The sequence below is a fragment of the Malus domestica genome, chromosome 15, assembly GCF_042453785.1.
Source record: "Malus domestica chromosome 15, GDT2T_hap1".
NCBI classification, from domain to species: domain Eukaryota; kingdom Viridiplantae; phylum Streptophyta; class Magnoliopsida; order Rosales; family Rosaceae; genus Malus; species Malus domestica.
In genome coordinates, this window is record NC_091675.1 from 35,771,253 (window position 1) to 35,794,979 (window position 23,727).

Genomic DNA, 23,727 nt, shown 5'->3' on the forward strand with positions numbered 1-23,727 from the left:
TCTAAAATCAAAATGATAGTTGATAGCTTATGTGGCAATTTGACATTTTGTACAATATTTTGCTCCATCCAATATGTTAAATAATAATGTCATTTAATAATTTTTTTTATCTTTTTGTGGAGTCCAATGATTACGGCAACCAATCAAATATTTCAAAAACATACCAACATTTATTATATATTATATTAATCTATTAAAATATCATTTAATAAATTTGACAGCAAAAGGCTCAGCCTTCAAATGATTCAACGCTACCTAAGAAATTGAAGGCTCGGTTGTAGAGAGTTTGCTGCCATTTTTTATTGTTGTATGCCTACGTGGCAATTTTGACATCTCCTTTGAAGATACTCTAAACAATTTTATATGGGTACATGCTAGTTTATTGTGTTGTAAAATCGACGGTGTGTGCAGTGGAATAAATAAACAAGACATAAAATTTACGAGGTTCCTCTACAATCAGTGTGATTGAAGTACATCATTGGAGCAGCACTGATGCTTTCCATTATAATTTGGAATAATAGGAATACAAAGATAACTTTCTCTCTATTCTCTTTCTCTCTATGCTCTCATCTCTCCTTCGTTTCTTTTCTCTCTTCCTCTTGTATCACCACATTTTGAACACTTGTAATGCTCTAGTTATAGAGCAAACATTTTGAAAAACAAACAAAACACTATTAAACTTGTGAAAGGTTTACTATATGCATGTGGGCATACATACCCACTATTTACAACACTCATCCTTGGATGTCCACATAAGTCTTCAACTAACTTGTTAAAATCTTGATCTGTTTTTGGATGCTCCCCCTAATTTCAAATCATTTAGGTTGATCGTTGATCATTCTGCTTCAGAAGAGTTGCCGAAAGAGGTGCTTTACTTGTTGTTAACTTTCTACAGGCTTGTTCTTGAACTGGGCTGGAGGGCCTTCTGCTAGACTTCTTCCAAAGGTCTGAATTTACTTCCTTTATCTGGAGCTAAATTAAATTCAAGGGTGGTGGACACTTGATCTTGAATCAAACTTGTGATTTCTTCGAGGACTTTCGAGGCTTGATCTTGAATGAAGTTGTACCGTGAGGAGCTTCACGTGGCAAGTGATCTTCAACTTTGTCGAGGATGAATCAACACGTGTTTGTTGCGCTTGTCTCCACATACTTCAATGTATCATTTTCACTTGCCTTATTTGTTCCCCTTGCTTAAGTAGTATTTTCCCTGGTTTTCCCCCATGCATGTGTGGCATATTCTCCTGCACTATTTGCCCTCTGATGAAGGAGTGGAATGCAACCCTTGCATTTGGATGCTTCATCACTTCTTGATGACTGAAGACCCAGCTCCAACAACAATTGAAGATGACTACTCGAGAGCAATGCTAGGTAAGCAATCAGGAAAGGTTCCAAGCAGTCGGTTCCTTACCGGGAGTTTGAGTGGAGGTTTCTACATATTGCTTTATTTATCCTTGTCTTTGCATGTAAGAACAACGACAAAGGAAATGACAAGGAAAAAGCATTGTTTGTACCATACTTAGGGCCTCCGTATTTAGATCTTGTATAAATACTCAGGGGACTCAAATGTAATTATGTAATAAATGAAGGGGCAAATATGTAATAAGTGAGGAGCCCTTATTCTATAAAAGGACCTCTCACTCTCTTAATTAAAGGAGGCCAATTCCTAGGCCATGAGAAGCCTCACTTTCACTCTCAGAGGTTCTCACCCTTTCATCCTCTCACAGATAGAGAAATACAATATCAGTGTGGACGTAGCCCAAACATTGGGATGAACCACGATACATCTTGTCTTGTGTTATTTACTTTCTTACAGATTCACGGTCGGATTTACGTTGTTCCAAGACCCCTCCAGTTTTGTACATCAACATTTGGCGCCGTCTGTAGGAATTGGAACAAAAAACTATGTCGGTTCTCTTTCATTTTTTCACCTCTACCATGAATCTGCAAAAACCCAATAACCAAAAACTTTCCTGGAAAAAAACCCAGAAACAGAAAAGATCCAAATCTCTCTCTCTTCTTCTTCTCTCTCTCTCTCTTGCTCTCCTTTCTCTCTGATAGATATCGCCTCCATCAGGTGTCATCACCTCTCTTTCTCCAAATTTCAAGCCCCGATTTAATTTCCAAAAATTTTGGTAATTTTTTTGTATTTTTCAAATGAAGAGATGGCTGTTTCGATGGTTTCAGCCGTGAGTGGCGTACTACTTCGCCGCTTCACGAAAGCCTAGCTCGCCAGCCGCCTCGCGGGCTCCATGGAAGCTGAAAATGACTGCGTTTGGAAAAACTCAGAAAGCAGAAAATTCGGCAGCCGTGAGAGGCGGTCGTTTGCCAGCACTTCACCGTCATTACCGCCGTCAGCTATACAGGGCTCCTCCCCTTATCTCCCATGGATTCAAACCAACAGAGACCAGGAATTCCACCAAATCACCCTCAGCCAGTGAGAGAGCTTTGGAGTTTTCTGCTTCAGTGGATCCAATTCAAGCAAAGAGAATAATGTTCAAAAGCAGAATTGAACGATGCTGTTTCACAAGTGAGGAAGAGGAAAGATAACCAAGAGAATTTAACGGTGCCGTTCCGCAAGCCATCTTCTTCCACGGGAAAAAAAAAAAGCTTCATCCCAAAACCTGTAACTTTCTTCGGAGCTTTCAAGACCCACACAGACTCCAACCCGTCCAAATTCCTGAACCATCACAGTACAGAAGCAGATCCATTCGATCAAGACCCAACACAACAGCGGATCCATCCGATTGGGACCCAACTCCGGTTAGATTTCTAAGAAATCTTCAGCCCCCCTTAACTCCACATGCTCTCCGCCATTCCAGAGAAGCCCCTCGGGCTATACTACCCATCGTTTGATGAGAACTCATGTGGTGTCGACTTCGTCGCCAAACTGTCCGGAGAGGTCTGCCGTAAAACGATTGCCAGAAAAGGTCATTCGCAAAACAAATGATCTGCCCGTTCTACCCTAACTGTAACTGCACAGACCTGTCGTTGGTCTCAGTTCTACTCCAACTTTCATTAGAGGTCATCCTTATTGTTAAGGGATTTCAGTACTCTGGACATTGACGATGATGAGAAGCCAAAACGTGGAAATAATAAATCAGGTGCTGTTGAAGAAAGGCACAGAACGTAGGGTAGCATCTCTCTTTTGAGTTTGCTCCACAGAAACCTTCCTAGTTAGGAATTAGTACCAGTACATTTTGCACCTGGCCCATTTTTATGTTGTGTGTTTTGGTCCCCTCTGTAATTTAGGGTGTGGTGTGCAAATGGCCCATTTTTATGTTTTGTTATTCGTCGTGAACCAGCACAACCGGGAGGCCGTCTCCCACTCCTCCAAATCCCAATTCTAGAAATTCCTCCACCGACCCAGAAGCTTCCGAGCCATCACACCGCCATGTCCAAAATCAACCCCGAGGTCTTCAAGTCCATCCCCTAGAGACGACACCCGTAGAGATGTGGAGCTACCTCTGGATTCCTTTCCTAATTTCCCTGTCCAAGCAGCTGTCACTTTAGAGAAAAGGAATACAGAAAGCAAAGCAAAAGCAAAGATAAGATTCTTTTCTTATTATTAAATCTATTATCATTCCTTGTCTGCCATATTCATTAGGGTCAAGAAACAGAAAGAAAATCAGAAAGAAAAGCAAGAAAAGCAAGTGGGTGGTGTCAAGGTTGTCCAGGCAGCTGTTACGTTTTACAGGAGAACATGCAGGAAATGGAAAAGAGAAAGTAAAAGCAAAAGCAAAAGCAGAAAGCAAAAGAAGATAAAAAGAAGTTGACATAATTGCGGTGGTGATGGCATGCAGAGAAGGGAATTATGGGCATGACCCATTGAGCAGAGGGTCAGATTTATTTTTGAATGATGTAATTTATTTTTCTTAACTTTCGGAGACATATGTATAAACCCCATCAGAGGGTAAAAAAAAAAGGCAAGCCCAACATAATGGGCTGGAATATTATGTGGATGACGAAGGCCCATATACCCAAAAAAGCCAGGCCCTATATTATCACCAACCAGGTGATCAAAAGTAAGTCTAGTACTACAAAAAATTATTCGGCAGCCGGCCGTTATTATCACCAACCAGGTGACCAAAAGTACGCCCAGTACTTCCAAATTATTCGGCACCCTGCCGCTATTATCACAAACCAGGTAATCAAAAGTACGCCCAGTACTTTCAAATTTATTCGACACCCTGCTGCCATTATGACCAACCAGGTGATCAAAAGTAAGCCCAGTACTCCAAAATTATTCGGCACCCTGCCGCTATTTTCACCAACCAGGTGATCAAAAGTACGCCCAGTACTCCCAAAATTATTCGGCAGCCTACCGCTATTATCACCAACCAGGTGATCAAAAGTACGTCCAGTACTCCAAAATTATACATGAGCATCACTCATGTCAATCATACATAAACATTCATGAGCATCACTCATGTAAATCATACATAAACATTCATGACCATCATTCATGTCAACATTCATGAGCATCACTCATGTCAACATCCATGAGCATCACTCATGTCAATCAACATAAACATTCATGAGCATCACTCATGTCAATCAGCTTCGAAAGCTTCATTTACAGAGCTCCAGCTTCGAGAGCTCCAGCTTCAAAAGCTTCATTTACAAAGCTCCAGCTTCAAAAGCTTCACTTGCAAAGCTTCACCTACAAAGCTTCAGTGCAGGGTATACAAATACCGTCTCCGAACAACCGCCACTTCGGCCCATACATAGATTCAATTTGAAGTCTCCAGCCAACAGACTCTATTGACCGAAAACTTGGGGGACTACATTATGTACCATATATTGGGCCTTAACTAGGCCTCATGAAAAATACTTGGGGGACTCTAGCCCATTATTCATGTATTGAGGAGCGAGCCCTTATTCTATAAAAGGGACTCCCTCACCATCATTAGAGAGCATCAACTCTAGCCCATTATTCATGTAGTGAGGAGCGAGCCCTTATTCTATAAAAATGACTCCCTCAACACCATTAGAGAGCATCACCGCCTACTGAGCAACCGTCTAGGCCGCGAGCATCAACTCTAGCCCATCATTTATGTATTGAGGAACGAGCCCTTATTCTATAAAAGGGACTCCCTCACCTTCAACGCCACAAGCCGAGCCAACCAAAGCAACATAAGTCACAAACAGAGCAACCTCGCAACATGTGCTACTTCTAGTTGAGCATCATTTCACTTTGAGCACAGCCTCATATCAAGTATCAGTTCAAGACAACGTCTAGTTACTTCGGCCCACACATTGACTGAATTTCAAGTCTCCAGCCAAAAGACTTTCTTGACTGAAGACTTGGGGGACTACTGTTTGTACCATACTTAGGGCCTCCGTATTTAGATCTCGTATAAATACTCAGGGGACTTAAATGTAATTATGTAATAAATGAAGGGGCAAATATGTAATAAGTGAGGAGCCCTTATTATATAAAATGACCCCTCATTCTCCTCATTAAGGGAGGCCAATTCCTAGGCCATGAGAAGCCTCACTCTCACCCTCAGAGGTTCTCAACCTCTCATCCTCTCACAGATAGAGAAATACAATATCAGTGTAGACGTAGCCCAAACATTGGGGTGAACCACGATACATCTAGTGTTATTTACTTTCTTGCAGATTCATGGTCGGATTTACGTTGTTCCAAGACCCCTCCGGTTTTGTGCATCAACAAGCATGATATGAGATATTTTTGCTCTCATCCCTGATGATATGAGATATTCTTGCTCTAGTGTGACTTATTTGAAGAGGTATTCTCGGAAAGAAAGAAAACTGAGTATTTCGAGATGCTTTGTTGAAGATGCATTCTCCGAGATGAGGAAGAGTTAGGTATTCTTGCAGATTTGCCTTTTATGGAGAACGAAGATCGACATATATAGAGATTTTTCAATAGCAGGTAGTGGTACTGTTCCTTTACTCTTATCAGCAATTGTGGTGTAATTAGAACAGTAAGATTTACGCGTTTTCAACTTTGTTAGAGATTTTTGACAAAGTTGCACGCGATATCCTAAAAAGTTGAGATTGAGTCTAACGAACTTTATTCAGGAAAATCTGGCTTTCGAAATTCGGAGAGCGGTGCCTCTTCAATCTCTGAACAAGTGGCTTTGTTGCCTCTTCTTTTATAGAGACATCCATTGTGTTCAAGAGTATGCTCAGAAAGTTGCTGCCTATAGAAATTTTTCCCTTCTTTCACTTCTGAAATTTTATTTGACCTCCTTTTTCCTTCATCATTTCTGAAAATGACTTGCCCATCTAACATTTGCTTAGATTTAAGTCTTAAGAGTGATATAGACAAGCAGCGTCAGGATAATATATGGCGCTCATCCTTCTTATCTTCTAATGGTCATCTTACGATTGGGGACTCTGTGATGAAGAATACCATAACCACTACTGTGGTAGCTAGGAATCTTCTCAATCCAAAGGATAACATAATCCTTTCAAAACTGTCTAATAAGTCGGTCGTTCAAGACTCTTTGGCTCTCAGTGTTCAATGTGCTGGCTCTGTTTCCAATATGGGCCAACACTTACTTGGTCAAACTCGCCAAGTTGAATCATTGATAGCTGAGGTGGCAAGTCTTAAACATGAGATCAGAGGGCTCAAGCACGAGAATATAGAGTTACACGTGCTTGCAAATAATTACTCAACAAACATGAAAAGAAAGCTTGACCAGTTGCTGGAATCCGAAAGTGGGATTCAAAGTGATTACTAGAGGTTCGTTGCTAGATTCCGAAGGCAACTGATGCCTTCCCTTCTGGTGTTTTGCCAAGTACTGGGGTGCCACATGATCAATCTCCAGTGCCTCTTCCTTCTAGGGTACTACCAAGCACTGAGGCTTCACATTAGCAACCTTTGTGAAAGCTCCATCCTGTTTGTTTGTTATAATTCATGTGTATGCACATATCTGTAATTTCTCAAAGATATTAATAGATAAGCTTTATTCATTCAATGTATTATGCCAAATATAATAAAGCATATACTTTACTAAGATGTGGTACTTCTGGACCAAATATCAATTTATCTTGACCCTCACAAAGATAAATGATCATTCTTAGTGTCGACATTATTTGAGTATTTAACTCATAATCTTCAATCCATATGATTCTTTAATATCATAAACATTATGGACAAGATTTGTGTTGGCATATTGTTCGATTTCCAGTTCGAGAAAATATTTCTCTCAACACTTTATAATCTTTCTTGATTCTTCAGGAGTCTCAATTTAATATCATCAACTCTTCAGGAGTTCTAATTTAATGTTATTGATTCTTGCAAGAGATTTTAGTATGTTGCAACAATATGATAGTACTCACTAAGGCAATTTATACCATCCATTGGTATTGAGTACATAATTTTTGCTTTACCCTTCTGGGGCTTATTTCAAGCAATTTGAATCCTTCAGGGATTTTCGACACTTCATAACACTTTTCCTTTGGAATTTATACAGAGGAACTTGCTCCAATGTATAATTGAGGGATTTACTTATGGAGATATGATGTGGGTGACTTACAACCATTCGTATATAATTCTCCATTCATATGAACTCATTTACAAGAGTATAATTAGTAACCTTGTTGTTGGAAATGTGCCCTAAAACCAATCATATGATGATACTTTACGGACATTTCACATGTTAAACTAATCTAGTTTAATATCAAGGGCAAAAATTATTGTTTTAAGCTGTCTCATATAAATGTTATATGCTTAAATGATAAGTCCAAGGAATATGTAATTAGGAGAATGTAATTTAAACAAGTTAGATTCATGAGACCATTCTCGTTCGTATACATATCCTAAACGTTCCTGATCATAGGATTGCCAATTGGGCATTGACAGTCCGTTAAGATCAGTACGTGTTGTGTCTTCTCTCAAGGAGAGTGACTAGTCTCAAGTCATTGGTGTGATTGACACCAAGACAAGCATGTAGGTGCTCAATAGAGAATGAGTCCACTGAACACGATCAACGATGAGTTCTCATACTCATGTCACATGAGAACTCATGGTTGGGATAATGCAAAGTAGTCATTTGACCTGAGGCATCATAGTTGTCTTGTGGCTAGGTCCTTGATCTTTAACTATGTCCTCCATCAGAAGGTGTCCACGGCATAGTTGGGGTTAAGCCACTTATCCATGGAGGCAAGTGAATGCGCAACAAGGGATCTCTAACCTTCAAACCGTTTGAGGGAGAATACTCTATGATATGATTAAGAATCTCTGGCCAAAGTATGAATGAGATTTAGGAAATCGTTCCAAATCACATTCAAGGTAATCATATAAGTAAGAGAATCACATTGGATAGTAGACATGAATAAACTATCAAACCAAACAATGTGGTCAAGAGTATTGTATTAGAGAAAGACCGTATTGCATTGTAATCCTAAACTGCATAGGTTCTCCACCTCTTCTGATTAGCTTGGGTAACCATGACATACTGCTAGGTATCACTCATGGTTTGTGGAAGCCCTAAACGTGTATAATCACTAAAGGGAGAATTGAAAGTAAGTTTCAATTCACAATCGATTTGAAAGAGTTCTAATCACCCACTGCCTCGCTAAAAGGAACCTAATGGATCGTACACCGTGTAAGGTAGAGATTGAAGAAACAACGGAGATGAGTAAGGATAATTAAATGGTTTAATTATTTATGGCAAGGATTAATTAATATGTTAATTAATCAAACGAATAAAGTTCGTTAAAGACTTCGGGTTAGTTTTGGGCCTCAAGGCCCAATGGGCTTCAAACGTCAAGCCCATTGACTTAAGTTGTATGACAACTTAATGACTAAATATTCACAAAGGCCCAAACAGCCCAATAACACCCTATGGCCGGCCATATTGATAAAGGAGTGGGTTTTGGACTTATTACAAGTTTGCCACTCCAATGAAGGTAGGTATAAATATGACTTTATAGCCTTTTCTTCATTAGGGTTTCTTTTAGAGAAAAGATGAGAACACAAGCTCCATTTTTCTCTCTAAGAGGCCGGCCCCCTTGGAGGAGATTAGCTAGCAATCTCTCATCCTCCAAGGTCACTTATCTCTTCTTCAAGTCCATCCTTGGTGTGGAAAAATTAGAGGTTCTCAACTTTGGGAATTTGGAGAATCCTTTCAACCATCCTCATCCAAGAAATCCATGGATCTAAGAAGCAAGGAATGAAGGCCCTCTCCTTGGGTGATTAGCCTTTGCTTATGCAAAGAGGAATCAACAAAGGTATAAAATCTCTCAACTCACTTTGTTCTTGAGTTGAGTCTTGGTTCACCTTTCTACTGGGCTTTGAATTTCATAGGTATTGTTTTGTTTTGAGTGCATACTAGCATGATTCCGCCTTTAAATGTTAATTGCATGCAATAGATGTTGCTCAAATGAACATGTTTTTCACAAAATTTCCTTCACTTGTGTCATATCATGTAAGTGTATTTCGCTATATTACAAATGCCCAATGTAACGTCCTTGGTTCAACATCTTTTAGCTATTTGTATTATATTTACGTATATAGGTCCATTTTTCCACGTTCTTAAAAATTGTAATGGAGTTGCCTTTCTCCATTTTGGCCAATAATTTTGTTGACGAAAAGAACGTGACTCAATATTAACACAGCTCATTGATGAATTTAGTAGCTACTTATAAAAACCAAACTTATCATTGGTTATCACCAATCTGTGATCCCATATTCTCATGTGCATGCGCATGCATAAAAGTTTTTCATTTCTTTTGGATATCCATTGCCTCTTCAATGGCATTACATTATCTCTTCCAGGATAGTCATAATTTAGAGAATGCGGATCATAACCTCCTCTTGAGCGTTATAGAGCTTGGATTTTAATCTCCACTTTTGGGAGTTGAGTCATTGGAACCTATATGTCTATCATGCCCCATGCATGAGACATCAATATTCCCATGTCCGCAGATTGTCCTTTCTAGGACGTATATCTATGCGGCGACTATCATGCTTCTGGCATGCAATAGTTATGCTTCAGGAATGCAATAATTCAGTAGTGTCATATTCTTCTTCTTTCGAAATACTGAATCTTTTGCGTCTGAGGGTTTGCCACGCTTCAAGCGTGCAACAGATAACTCATTTACGGCATTATTTTGTCCAACAGGGACATCAATTCTTGTAGGCACATTTGCAGCAAGTATATGTGATGTTATCACTTTCGTTGCATCATTAAATGCATTTGGCATTTGACTTGCATATCGTTGCATCATTTAATCATTCTCACTTCGTTTTTATATTGATTGCTTCATAAATCAAAATAAGATAAATTCTCTTCGTTCTTCTGGAACGGTCTTTTCTCATCATTCTTCTGGAATGATATTTTCTCATCGTTCTTTTGGAACAATGTTATTTTCTCTCTCTAACGGCGGGAAAATTGTCTTATCAAAATAACAATCCGCAAACCACGCGGTAAACATATCCCCAGTCAAGGGTTTCAAATATTGAATGATAGATAGTGTTCAACATCAAATGCCCAATTGGTGATAATGCCTCATTTCAGTACGTTGTGGTAGTGCAATAGGCACATAGATAACACAACCAAAAACTCGTAAATGTTAATGTTTCGCTGGTGCCCAAACACGAGATTTAGTGAGAAGTATTGATGGTTGGTAACATGTTTCAACAGAATTAATAATGCAACATGCAAAATAGCATGTACCCATGTAAAAACTGGCAATTTTGTTTTCATAAGCAGAGCACGGGTAATCAATCTCATCCACTTAATAAATACTTCTGCTAAACCATTTTGAGTATGGACATATGGAACTGTTTGTTGGCTAGTATTTTAGGGTTTTTCATGAATTGAGACTTGATTTTGTTTTTTTAACAAAACTACAGTGTATACGACTTAACCAATTACGTAATACAAGAAGTTTTCTATCTTTCAATTCATACTTTGCGTTGTAATTTTTTATTTTCCTTGAATAAAAGGCCAAAACCTAACTGAGTTCTCCTCACTTCAATCAAATTCACAGCCAATGGGTTTTATTTGCATTCAACTTGACAAAGTGTAGCAATGCATAGAGCGTGGAATTGTTTGAATGGAGAATAGACTTTAAAATAGTGTAAGCTAGCTCTTCTATGATCAGTTAACTAGATCCCTTAAATTTTCTGGTGCATATAAATCAGTATGAAGAAAGACGGGTTCAATATGGTGCTACAAATCCTTTTGAGATATATTCTTCCACAACCCACCACCCTCTTTTTATTTGCTTTTCAGTTTTCATATAAAACACACACACATATATGGTCCAATACTGCTTCTGCTTCTGCTTATGCTTATTCTGGGCTCATATACATATCAATGGGGATCGATCTTCAAGTAATTGTAGAAATGCATGACTATCTTTAGTTTGGAGGGTTACTTAAGCTTATGGTGCAGGAGTGCAACTCTTAAGCAACTACTTTATATCTTAAGGATTGAAGTAATGACAACTTTTCATCATATATAATTAATATTGCCGTTTTGCAGATAAATATATACAATATTGGGTAGGAGAATTTGATACATAATATTGAAGGAAACATGAGTAAACCCTTTTCACTACGTGAAGTACAATGCTCTTATTTTTTTCAGATTAATTTAACATTAGAATAGCGTTCCATTCATCGAGGATTTGTATGCACAAAATATGGAGATTAGGATTGTGATGGAAGGATGAGCAACGCAGATATGGTTTGTTAATTGACATAAAAAAATCGATCTACAATTATGTTGTGAATACGGGATCAGATATCAACACCAGATTTTTGTATCTTCAATGTCTTCTTTACCATCTTTCAAAATGGCCAAGTTTTTCTAGTTTAACCATTTTGAGATTAGGTATACGGTAGGAAGTACATATCTTATGCTTTTGAATGATGTTTATCTTTCTTCCATCATAAATATATTTTAATGTTACCTTAAATAATGATCTAATTAGCCTTTGTTTGCCGTTTCAGTTACAAAATATGTGTGTGTGTATCATGGATCTTTATGTGGGGCACGACATATATACGCATTGAATTTTTTTTTCTTCTAATTGTATTATGGATCTTTATGTGACGACTGCACTATGTTCGATGTTGGTATATGGTCCAACCCATGATGAATGTTCTAGATTATTCTAGTAAGCAAGTGAGATGACTGGAGCATGCTAGACAATTCTAGCATGTTATTAAGTTGATGGAAGAAGCTAGAGAGTACTAGCTTCTTTGGTTGCAAATGGAAAGATCTAGAAGCTATAATTTTGTGGCTAGTCTAGATCTTTCTATGCTAGAGGTTTGAAGAATACACTAGAAACTAGTAGAATGCCAAACCCTCACCTATAAATATGGGTGTGATGTTGTAGTGAAGTAACCAATCAAGAACCAAGTGTGAGTAGCAAAGGATCAAGTCCAAAGCTAGAGTTCCACTCCAAGAGTGAGAGTGAGAGTGTTCCACTACACATTGTGTGAGTGAAGTTTAGAGTGATAGAAAGTGTGTGTTATACTTTCTTGTATCCATCAAGCCTTGTCTTTGGCTTGGTAAGACTACTCTTGTTGTACTCATCTTTTTCATATAGTGAAGATTGATCCTTGTTTGGTGGACGTAGGCATAAATTGCCGAACCACATAAATTCTTGGTGTCCATTTTCTACTTTACCTTGTGCATTCTCTATCTTGTAGTACCAACATTCCTAACATTCGATTCTTCCATTGTTGTGATTGTGTTGGATATCATATATTATTCATTACAATGTCCAGGGTTTGGGAATTATTATAACTTTAGGGGAGGTTCTGCCGAAATTTCGGTATAATTTGTAGTGTTTGTTTGACTGTTTTTTTTTTCAGCAAAGAAAAATACCCGGGGACCTTGTCGTTAGTTGAAGAAGGCGAAGGTCACCCGAGTGACCAACAGACGTATCATGATCGAATACGACAACTAGCATTGGGCTGCACCAACGCCGGAGCAACATAGTGCATTGGCCCAGGACATTGGTCACGTCATTTGAACCTATTGCCCTATGCAATAGAAGTCTTGGAAGGCGATGCCAGATGAGGTAAGGACGAAGGTGCTCGCTTATTTGTCGGTAAGTATCCTGCCTTTTTATTGCTTTTCCTTTAAATTTTATATATTTATATTACTTAATGTATGTAATTAATTTGTTACATAGCATACGAACTACAATTTCGACGACATCAACGATGATATGTTGGCATATGTCAACGGGCTTTTCGCTAAACGGTACAAACAGTGGAAGAGCGACATGCACCAATATTTTGAGACATTTATGATCCGCAAGTTGCTCTTGAGGAGGGTTACCCGAAGGAGTTTGAGGATAGGGAAGATAATTGGGTGTGGCTCTGCAATCATTTTCAAGAGGCCAGCTATGTGGTACGTTTTTTATAAGTCTAAAAGTATTATACGTTTCTTACTAATGTTTATTGATTTTTTATATTTCATTTAAATTAGAACTAATACGTTTATTTTTTGTATAACAGAATAATGCGAAAGCCAACAAGATCAATCGGAAGAAGAAGACTATTCTCCACCATTCGGGTTTAAGGCCCTTCTTATATAGGATGGAGGAGCAGTGGCAGGTAATAATAAAGCTTTTCATATTCAATTTTTAATGTGTCAGTAATATTAATTTTTTTTTTCGTACTAACATTTTTCTTATTCTAGGGGGTTCAAAATTCCAAAAGATCGATGTCTTTAGAGATGTTTATGTTCGACCCGGGGATGAGTTGGCCAAGTCCCTTCATGTAAGTTTTCTTCAATTGTAATTACTATCTTACGAATTCAAGTATCATGGTTATTATTTGAATGTTATTATTAATATTTCATGTTATATTACACAGGTGACGGTGATGGAGAAGAGGCAGTTGGTTCTTCAAGAGTCCACCTCCCAACTTCCTCTCGAGACTCCACTCGAGTCTGTGGATCCCCCCGAGGATGCATGGTTTCAGATCCTTACAGACACCTTGGATCAGACTCTCGAGCGGAGGCTGGCGACATATTGTAGCACTAGTACAAAAAACAATTTGCGCGACGAAGCATAGTTCGTCGCACAAAGTCAAAAACATTGCCTGAAAATTAGCCCAACTACATCTTCGTGCGCGCAAACCGTCGTGAAAAGGTCGTGAAAGCAGAGTTTGCGTGACGAAGAAGTAACCCAAGTCGCACAAAGACCTATTGCGCGATCACTGTACTTGCATCGCGCAATAGGTCTTTACGCGACACATCATGCTCTCGTTGTCGCGCAAATATTGGCGCACAACGCAGGTATTATCGTTGTGAAAAGACCTTTTGCATGATGCAGGTTATGCCTTTCTTGTGCAAACCCTTTTTTTCTTTTTCTTTTTTTTGACAAAATAATTTTTATTTAATTTTTTTTATAAATATTGTAATTAAATTATAAACAATAATTAATAAACTAAGAAAAAGTATTTAATAATAAAATATATGAAAATATACATATAAGATGTCCGAACATAAAAGAAAATACTACAACAAGTAGTCGTCTAAGTTTGATGCATTAGGCTACTAGGTATCGGCTGGGCGAAGTGGTTAGGAGGTTGAAGGTGGAGCAAGATCAGGTGTTGGCATCGGGATTTGAAGGTCGGACATCTGTAAGGCCCGTAAGATCATACTCATCTTCTCATCATGGGCCGATAACTGGGCTGCAATCTAGGTTTCCCAAGCTTTCCGGGCTACTTCTTGAGCTGCAATCTAGGCTTCCTAGGCTTCCTGTGCTACTTTTTGGGCCGCAATATTACCTTTTAGGGTTTCCACTTCCTCCGCCAGGGCAATGACCTATCCTATGGTCGATTTGGAAGATGAGGCACCCGTCTTATGAACCTGCGCCTTCCCTATACCCCTACCCCGAACAACCTTGCCATGACTACGACCGAGCTTCTGATCCAGGAACTCAGTCAGGATCTGAAGACCTACATCTTCAGGAATAGTGATGTCCTCGATTGGGGTCTCCAAGGGAAGCTGCGATGCTACTTCTTGAAGAACAGCAGTGCGCTTTTCCACCATAGCAGCCAGTACTAATAAAGAAAAAACATTTAATATTTAATAAAAAATTATAATTAATATTTGAACGATTGATAAATATAAGAATAATAACAATTACATATACTTACATGAAGTTGCTCAGTGGTCTCATCGCCGAGTCGAACATAAACGTTCTTGAACATGTCGAGCTCTAGGAACTTAGAACGCTCGTGAAGAATAAAACATTAAGAAAATTTTAAATTGTCTAAAGTTTCAAAATTAATATACTTTTACCTGACGTTGCGCCTTAACCCAAAACGAAAGGGCATCAAACCAGAATGGTGGAGAAGTGTCTTTGACTCTTAAGCTTTCTTGCCAGCAATAGATTTCTTTTGTTAAACACACAATATACATGTTAGTGCGACTATTTGAAGGAAATTATAAAAAAAAAGCTTAAAAATAACTAAAACAGTAATAAATTATTATAAATATTATGTACATACCATAAATTTTAGGTCCGTAAAATGTTTGCAGAGCCACTCCTAATCGTCCGGCCAGTCCAACAACTCAATTGGGCAACCCTCTAGGGGAGCAATCTCCGCATCATCCCATTTCTTAAAATGTGCGTGGAGTTCGCACTTCCAATGTTTGTATCCACGGGCGACTCGGGGGCTTATCCCGAGGACGAGCGTATCCACGGGCGACTCGGGGGCTACAACCCTTCGACATACCAGTGAGTGAGCTTTTGTTTTCATTATATACTTATATACTTGATATATTTCCCAGAAATGCATTTTTAGGAAAGTATGCTTTGAATTAATAAGCCAAATACTTTTATATTCTGAATATGCATTTTATGGTTGCATATATATAAATGTGGTGCTGTGGAGGCATAGGTAAGTTCAGGTAAGTTATATTTGTTTATGTGAATCATCGATGATGTGATATGTGATTGAATGATGTTGAGCTCATAAAACTTCACCTAGGGTGATTGTGATTTAGTCAGAGATATGAAGTACAGGCCTGTTTATTATGTCACCTCCCGCACCATATGCTCACATTGGATCCAATTTAGGTGCACAGTCTTGTCATACATACCTTATTTATGGTTCCAACTCGTAGGTGACTAACGATTTATCGCTCGGCTATTATGTGAGAGTAGTATTGAGCATAATTATATTTCACCCAATCTTTTCGTACAGACCCTTCTTAGTGGTTCCGACTTATGTGCAATATATTGCCGTATAGGTCATTGTAGTGACTCCGGCTAGATTGACTTTTGAGCCATGAATTCAGCCGTACAGACCACCTCAGGGGTTTCGGTTAACATATCATATTTCTACGAAATCATTCTTACCTGGATTGTTTACTTGGTTATATTTTGCATGGCATACATATGAATATGATTATGTGAAGCATGAATTGAATTGATATGAATTAATATATATGTGTGTGTGTGTGTGTGTGTGTGTGTGTGTGTGTGTGTGTGTGTGTATTATGCATATGCTTATATTCTAATTCTGGGAAAAATTATACTTGTTTTACAGCGAGGGGTTAGTTATGTTGATAAAGAAAATGATTTTGTAAAACATTTGTTTTCGTCCACTCACGTTTTCTGTTTTGCACCCCTCCAGGTTCTAAGTAAGCTTGATGTTGGTGGCTCGGGATTGTCGGCTGTTTTGACCTATTTGATTAATAGTAGGACATTCTTGGTACTGTGTAACTAGTACTTGTCCTAATGGACTGCACCTAGACTTATTATGCTCTGATTAGGAGTGTTTACTGTTGTAACTAACTCCTATCACCTTCTGTTTAGTAGTGCACTCTAGTAATTTGGTTCTTAATTATTCATATAATTCTTATCTTTATTGCTTCCGCACTATGCACATGGCTACGTCACTCTCACGTGACGGCCAGCATGCCTTGATCTCAGTCAGGGTGTGTCAAAAACCCTAAGCTAAAATTTCTACAAAAAATTTGGCAAAAAACTCCCCTAATAGTATATCATTTCCCAAAACCTGAAAAACAGTAAAATAACAATAATTCACACCCGCAACACATTTTCACAATCCGGCAAATTTTCACAATCATAAAAATAATAGTTTTAAAATGAAAAAAAAATACAACATAGTGAGAATTAGAATAAAGTACCTAGCTGTGAGTCCCCACCCTCGATTGTGGATGTCAAGGAAGTGTGATCATAAGGCTCTGGATCGCGGCGGCGTCGGTAAGGCCGGCGTGCATTGAGTGGCTGAACTGACACTGATGACGTCGATGATGCGGGCACCTGGGACGCCCTAGGAGTAGCCTCAGTAAGGGGTGTAGGCTCCCTAATCAATGGAGCACTCACTGCTGAAGTAGTAGGTGCTGAAAATGCAGGGGGCACATTGATCACACTCCGACGACGAGTGATCAACTACGACATCTACACTTTTTGAACCATAAAAATATAACATTAGAAACTAATCCTTTCTTGCATTTGAAACTAATCAATTAGCAACCAAAGTAATATCATATCCTTTTTTGCATTTGTTCACATCTGTATAAAGCAGTATTGCAAAGGTAGAAACAATACTAATTCAAAAGTAGTATTCATCCAGGCGAGGGCCTGGAATCCTTAATCTGTATCATCAGCAACAATGACTTTAGTATGATCTACAATTATGATCCTGCATTCCGCAACTCTTCCACTAAACCCTATCACCTTCCCCTTCTTTCTCTTTCATCTAAAGCTTGATTCAACATAATCAGTAAAGCTAATTTTTAGTAACACGAAAAGGTCATGAAACTGGTTCTTAAATGCTCAGTGGTGTTGCTCGTGTGCTTAATAAGAAGTTATCTATGATGCAAGCATATCTGTGCTGCAAGATACACTACCAAGAAACTTACCTTATCTGTACTTCCAACTGTTGCACCAGAGCTCCGAACTAGATATTGCTATTATTATGTACTAGAAATTTCAAAATCACTTTGTAGTTTCTGTCATTGCTCAATAGATTCTTCTATACCGTTTGGTACGTGGGACGAGGCGTTCCGTCCCACGTTTGGTGCGCCTAAAACGGATGGAACGCGCTGTTCCACGGAACGAATTTTGGGTGAATTTTCGTTCCGCCTCATCCCCCTGGAACGACTCGTTCCACATCCGTGGAACACAAAATTATAACATCTCCGTCTCCTTCTTCTTCCTCCTTGTTTCCATCTAAGGGCATCTTTGCTCCCTCTCCGTTCCGTCCTGTCCTGTCCCGTCCCGTCCCATTCCGCTCCGTCCCGTCCCGTCTACATACCAAATGATTAGGGACGAGGTTAGGAACAAAAGGGTACTGTGTATTTGTTGTCACTCCTCTTGTTTTTTTATTTTTCTTTTATTTTTTATTTTTTTATATAGAATATTCTGTCATCTAATGTTTGTCAACTCAGACACAATTATGTTATGTTATAGGTTGTTGTATGATTACTCTGTCATCAGGGTTGAGGATCTTGTCTTTTGCTTAAAACTTTCCACAAACAAAGGTTACAAAAATCTTTATTGATAATAGTGTTTTATGTTCTCCTCCCTGCATAATGCTTATCATTATTTATTATTTTCAAATTCTCATTTGGTAATTTTCAATTGCTTGCTTTACAGAGTTTGGTTATACATTTCTTTCTCCTCATAGTGGAACATAACAACTTTTGGTTCCAATCCATCTCCAACTTGTTATAGGAATGCACTAATTCTCTTACATATATTATAGGAGAAATTAGGTTCACATCATTCTTTTTGCTACTTCATTGATTAAAATCCTATTCATTTTCAATTTTTGATCAAGGTCCTTGGATATTAATAACATCATTAATTATTTGAATAATAAAATATTTTTATTTTTAAATATATTCTTTTAGTATTAAAAATGTTACAATTAATATATTTATATTTATGGCTAAATTTTTTATCATATATTTTTATTTTTAGTTTGTACCAATTTTTTTTTCATTTTTAATTTGTACCCATATATTAGTTTCTTTTTGTGCCCATATTTTTTAAAGTTTTATTTGTATTTGTACCCATGTGCATCACGTGACATTGTATATTTAATCAATGATAGAAAAATTACATATGGTATATTTATGTTTTATGCCTAAACTTTGTATCATATATTTATATTTTTAGTTTGTACCCACTTTCAATTTGCAACATTTTTTTAAATTTGTAGTATTTTCTTTTTAGTTTTATTTTGTACCCATGTATTAATTTCTTTTAGCACCTATATTTAAAAAAAAAATCATTTGGACTCATAATTTTTTAATCTTTTATATGTACCCTAATTTATTTATAATGTATCCATTGTTCTTTATTAATGTACCCTTTTTTTTAATATAAAATGTACCCTTTTTTTTTATATAAAATTCATTCAATCTTTTATCTAATCTATTTTTTAAACTTATATGGGTACATTCTATTTCGTTGATTTGAGAATGTATTCATGTCAAGTTTAATAGAAGAAATTTAATAATATTATTAAGCCTAATATCTTATTTTTTGTATTTTTGAAGAATGTACCCATGTTTTGGTACAATAATTTTTTGGTTAGTTTTGATGAATGTACCCATGCATAAAACATAAATATACAAAGTTTAGGCATAAAACATAAATATACCATATGTAATTTTTCTATCATTGATTAAATGACACACCCCGATCCTAGAATCAAGGCGTGCTCACTGGCTTTGGGTTCCATCGGAACTCCGAAGTTAAGCGAGTAGCGTGCAAGAGCAATCCCATGATGGGCGACCCACTGGGAAGTTGCTCATGAGTTCCCAAAAACAAAACCGTGAGGGCGTGGTCGGGGCCCAAAGCGGACAATATCGTGCTACAGTAGTGGAGCGGGCCCAGGAAGTGATCCGCCCCGGGTCGGGATGTGACATTAAATATACAATGTCACGTGATGCACATGGCACATGGGTACAAATACAAATAAAACTTTAAAAAATATGGGCACAAAAAGAAACTAATATATGGGTACAAATTAAAAATGAAAAAAAAATTGGTACAAACTAAAAATAAAAATATATGATAAAAAATTTAGCCATAAATATAAATATATTAATTGTAACATTTTTAACACTAAAATAATATATTTAAAAATAAAAATATTTTATTATTCAAATAATTAATGATGTTATTAATATCCAAGGATCTTGATCAAAAATTGAAAATGAATAGGATTTTAATCAATAGAATAGCAAAAAAAAGAATGTCCACCTATGGACCAGTCAACATGCGACCTGCAGTGCCAAAGAATGTTTCACATTCTCATAGCTCAGTGATGGTGTATATATGAATGCATATCAACCTAGCTAATTGTGCAACTCATGCATTAATCACATAACATTTATATTTATATTATCTATATCTATATTCTAAAAGCCAGCAGAAAAGCACTGTTCATCGTGTGAGAGGGCATACTGTTCATTAACGGTGTGTGAACGATTTGCGCCCACTTGATTTGTTTTATTTCATTTCTGCCTCTTTGGTGCTTTCACTGACTCTCTGCCACTACTGTTGATGTACATGTGTCGTAGATGTACATGTGTAGGTAATCGTGGGGATGGCAAAAATCCAGTCCGTTTCCATTTGCTTCTAGAAACCACTAGCTTTCTCGCCTAAAAACACGAACCTAGCTCGAGTTCTCTCCTTGGTTTTTTCTTCTATGTGTTATCTGTGTTTGTTCTCACTTTTCGACAATGTTTCTTCTCTTCTCCACTTTTTTCCTTCATTATGTTTTCTCTGAACCAAAGAATGATGGAAGGGCAATGAACTCAAATCAATCTGACGCATTCATGCAATGCAATCAAAGATCAGTGCCCTCTTCAAACCCCCCTTCCTCCTCCTCCTCTTTTTCACCCAAACCAGCAGCTTCACCTCCTATTGTTACTGATGGAAACAACGATGAATTGACCGTCTGGAAAAGACGCAGTACCAATACTAAAACACCAATAAGCGAAGAGCTCCAGACCCGCAAAGGTATTTCTTTTTTTTTTTGGTTGGGCTTTGAGGTGTTTGGATGCCAATAATTTTTTTTTTTTTCATTTTTTTGTTTCTGGGTTCGCTTGAACTAAGAGAACTAGGAAATGGGTTTAGTGTGAATTTAAATTCTGGGATGCCCCTTGCAGAAAATTTTAATTTTAATTTTTATGAATATTTGTATTGTTTCACTGACCCCTTTTATATTTGTTGGATTTTGTTTCCCTTCCAATATTTTCTTTGCGTACTAAATTAGTGGAAGGGACGAAAGTTCAATTCACCAATTGCTGGTGAAACCCTTTTCGGACGATAATTCTGGGAAGCCGGAATGGACCACATTGGGAACAACAGTGATCAAGAACAAGAAGAGATGCTATGCTCAATTCTATTTAGACTTTGGTCAGTTTGATTTCAATGTCACGTTTAGAATGATTTTGAGAATATTTGACTCATTTTGTGATTTAATCATGTATGATAGTCGAATTCTTATTTCTTATTTCTTATTTCTCAGTGTTCCCCTGTTATTTACTGTCAAGTATTATTCGGGGATTAATTCAAACTTGGGACTATATTGGATAAAAATAAACTAGATTTAGTGAAAATACTATCTTCATCATGAAAATAACGAGATAATGAATATATCCTAACAAAGTTTCAAAGTAATCCGACAAAATGAGGAAGTATCCTTATCCATTGCTGAAGTGTACTGAGTTCCTTCTGCTTACTAGATTTTACAAGTAAATATCGTGAATGTTCATGTTGTGTCTCTATTATAGATGTATATAGTGTTTACAACCTTACTATCCCTATTCAATGTTAAGCGAACTGTTGTAGGTCGATTATAGTCTTTGCCCTGGAGGTTGTGTTTTAGATGAATCCGTTTCGATTGGAAGAAAATTTAAACACAGAAAAAGTTGGGTTTCCTGGTGAGTTGTCTAGCAGATTTCAGGTGGCTAATTTCGTGATTACAGTTAATTTTGCATCATGACATTGTGTTATGCTATCAAATCTAATTGGCGATTTTTTGGTATGGTTTTTGTGTGGATGCAAGTCGGCAACGAACAGGTTGATGACATCTTGAGTTTTCCGACTCATTTATTCAATCCTATCGGTTTTGATTATGTCCGTCCATAGCATTTGCAGCACCATCTGCCTTGCTCTCATCACAACTTGGCTTTCATTTCCTCCGATAAAGTTTCCACCTTTTTTTCTTCATGAAAATAACAAAGATTCCAAATTTATTGAACTATTTAGTGATTTTCGGTTGAGTTTCTTCTTAAAATTTTTAATTTAATTTTTTTGAATTTAAATAGGGGGAATGGTGGATGTGAGAGTTTCTTTTACAGCAATTCAAAGGGAAGAGCTGAGCTTGAGAGACAATGGTGTTAGATCCCACATCGTCCAGGGGAGTGGATCATGTAAGCGTTATATGTATATTCTTATCCCTACCTAGCATGAGGCTTTTTGGCAACTCACTAGTTTCGGGTTTCATCGAAACTCCGAAGTTAAGCGAGTTCGCAAGAGAGCAATTCCATGATGGGTGACCCATTAGGAAGTTCTTGTGTGAGTTCCCAGAAACAAAACCGTGAGGGCATGGTCGGGGTCCAAAGCGGACAATATCGTGCTACGGCATAGTCGAGCCTGAGATGTGGTAGGGGCCCAAGCCGGGATGTGACAATTTGGTATCAGAGCCAATTCCTGGCCGGATGTGTGCCGACGAGGACGTCGGGCCCCTAAGGGGGGTGGATTGTTAGATCCCACATCACCCAGGGGAGTGGATCCTGTAAGCCTTATATGTATATTCTCATCTCTACCTAGTACGAGGACTTTTGGGAACTCATTGGCTTCGGGTTCCATCGGAACTCCGAAGATAAGCGAGTTCGCGCGAGAACAATCCATGATGGGTGACCCACTGGGAAATTCTAGTATGAGTTCCCAGAAACAAAGCCATGAAGGCGTGGTCGAGGCTCAAAGTAAACAATATCGTGCTACGGCGGAGTTGAGCCCGAGATGTGGTAGGGGTCCGGGCTGGAATGTGACAATGGACTCTTCCCCTATTACTCCACATTCACTTTTATCAATTTCCAAGAACACATTAAATTCCTTCAAAATGTAAGCCTAGGTATGGAAAAGCTTCGAATTCCTTGGTTTCCTCTAATTAGTATGCAGAACTCTCAAAAAAGAAAGAAGTGAGGGTTGAATGTCTACCCTCATATATACATAGAGAGATATGGAAAAGCTTAGAATGGTGAAGTGAGGGTTCAATGACTTATTACTCATTTTGGTCTATTTAAATAATGTGGTAGGGGCTCGGGCTGGAATGTGACAATGGACTCTTCCCCTATTACTCCACATTCACTTTTACCAATTTCCAAGAACACATTAAATTCCTTCAAAATGTAAGCCTAGGTATGGAAAAGCTTCGAATTCCTTGGTTTCCTCTAATTAGTATGCAGAACTCTCAAAAAGGAAAGTAGTGAGGGTTGAATGTCTACCCTTATATATACATAGAGAGATATGGAAAAGCTTAGAATGGTGAAGTGAGGGTTCAATGACTTATTACTCATTTTGGTCTATTTAAATAAAGTTCACTGATTGGTGTGTTGTGTACATATACTTCTTGGGTTTATTTATGTTTTATGGCCTTATTTGTTTTTGTATCGGTTGCTGACAGAATGGATAGGGTGCCTGATGTGAAAATTAACTTGACACACAAATTAAACCCTATTGTTGACAATTGTAGCAAAGATGTAAGTAGGGATC

The 23,727-nt window shown here is 37.8% G+C and overlaps 1 long non-coding RNA gene across 1 annotated transcript; it reads left to right on the top strand.

Annotated features, from left to right (window-relative positions):
• The first annotated feature begins 20,462 nt into the window (after positions 1 to 20,462).
• Positions 20,463 to 21,467, top strand: LOC108173607 (uncharacterized). The gene is made up of 2 exons (XR_001790294.3): positions 20,463 to 20,964; positions 21,221 to 21,467. It is a non-coding gene; the product is annotated as an uncharacterized lncRNA (long non-coding RNA).
• The last annotated feature ends 2,260 nt before the right edge of the window (positions 21,468 to 23,727 follow it).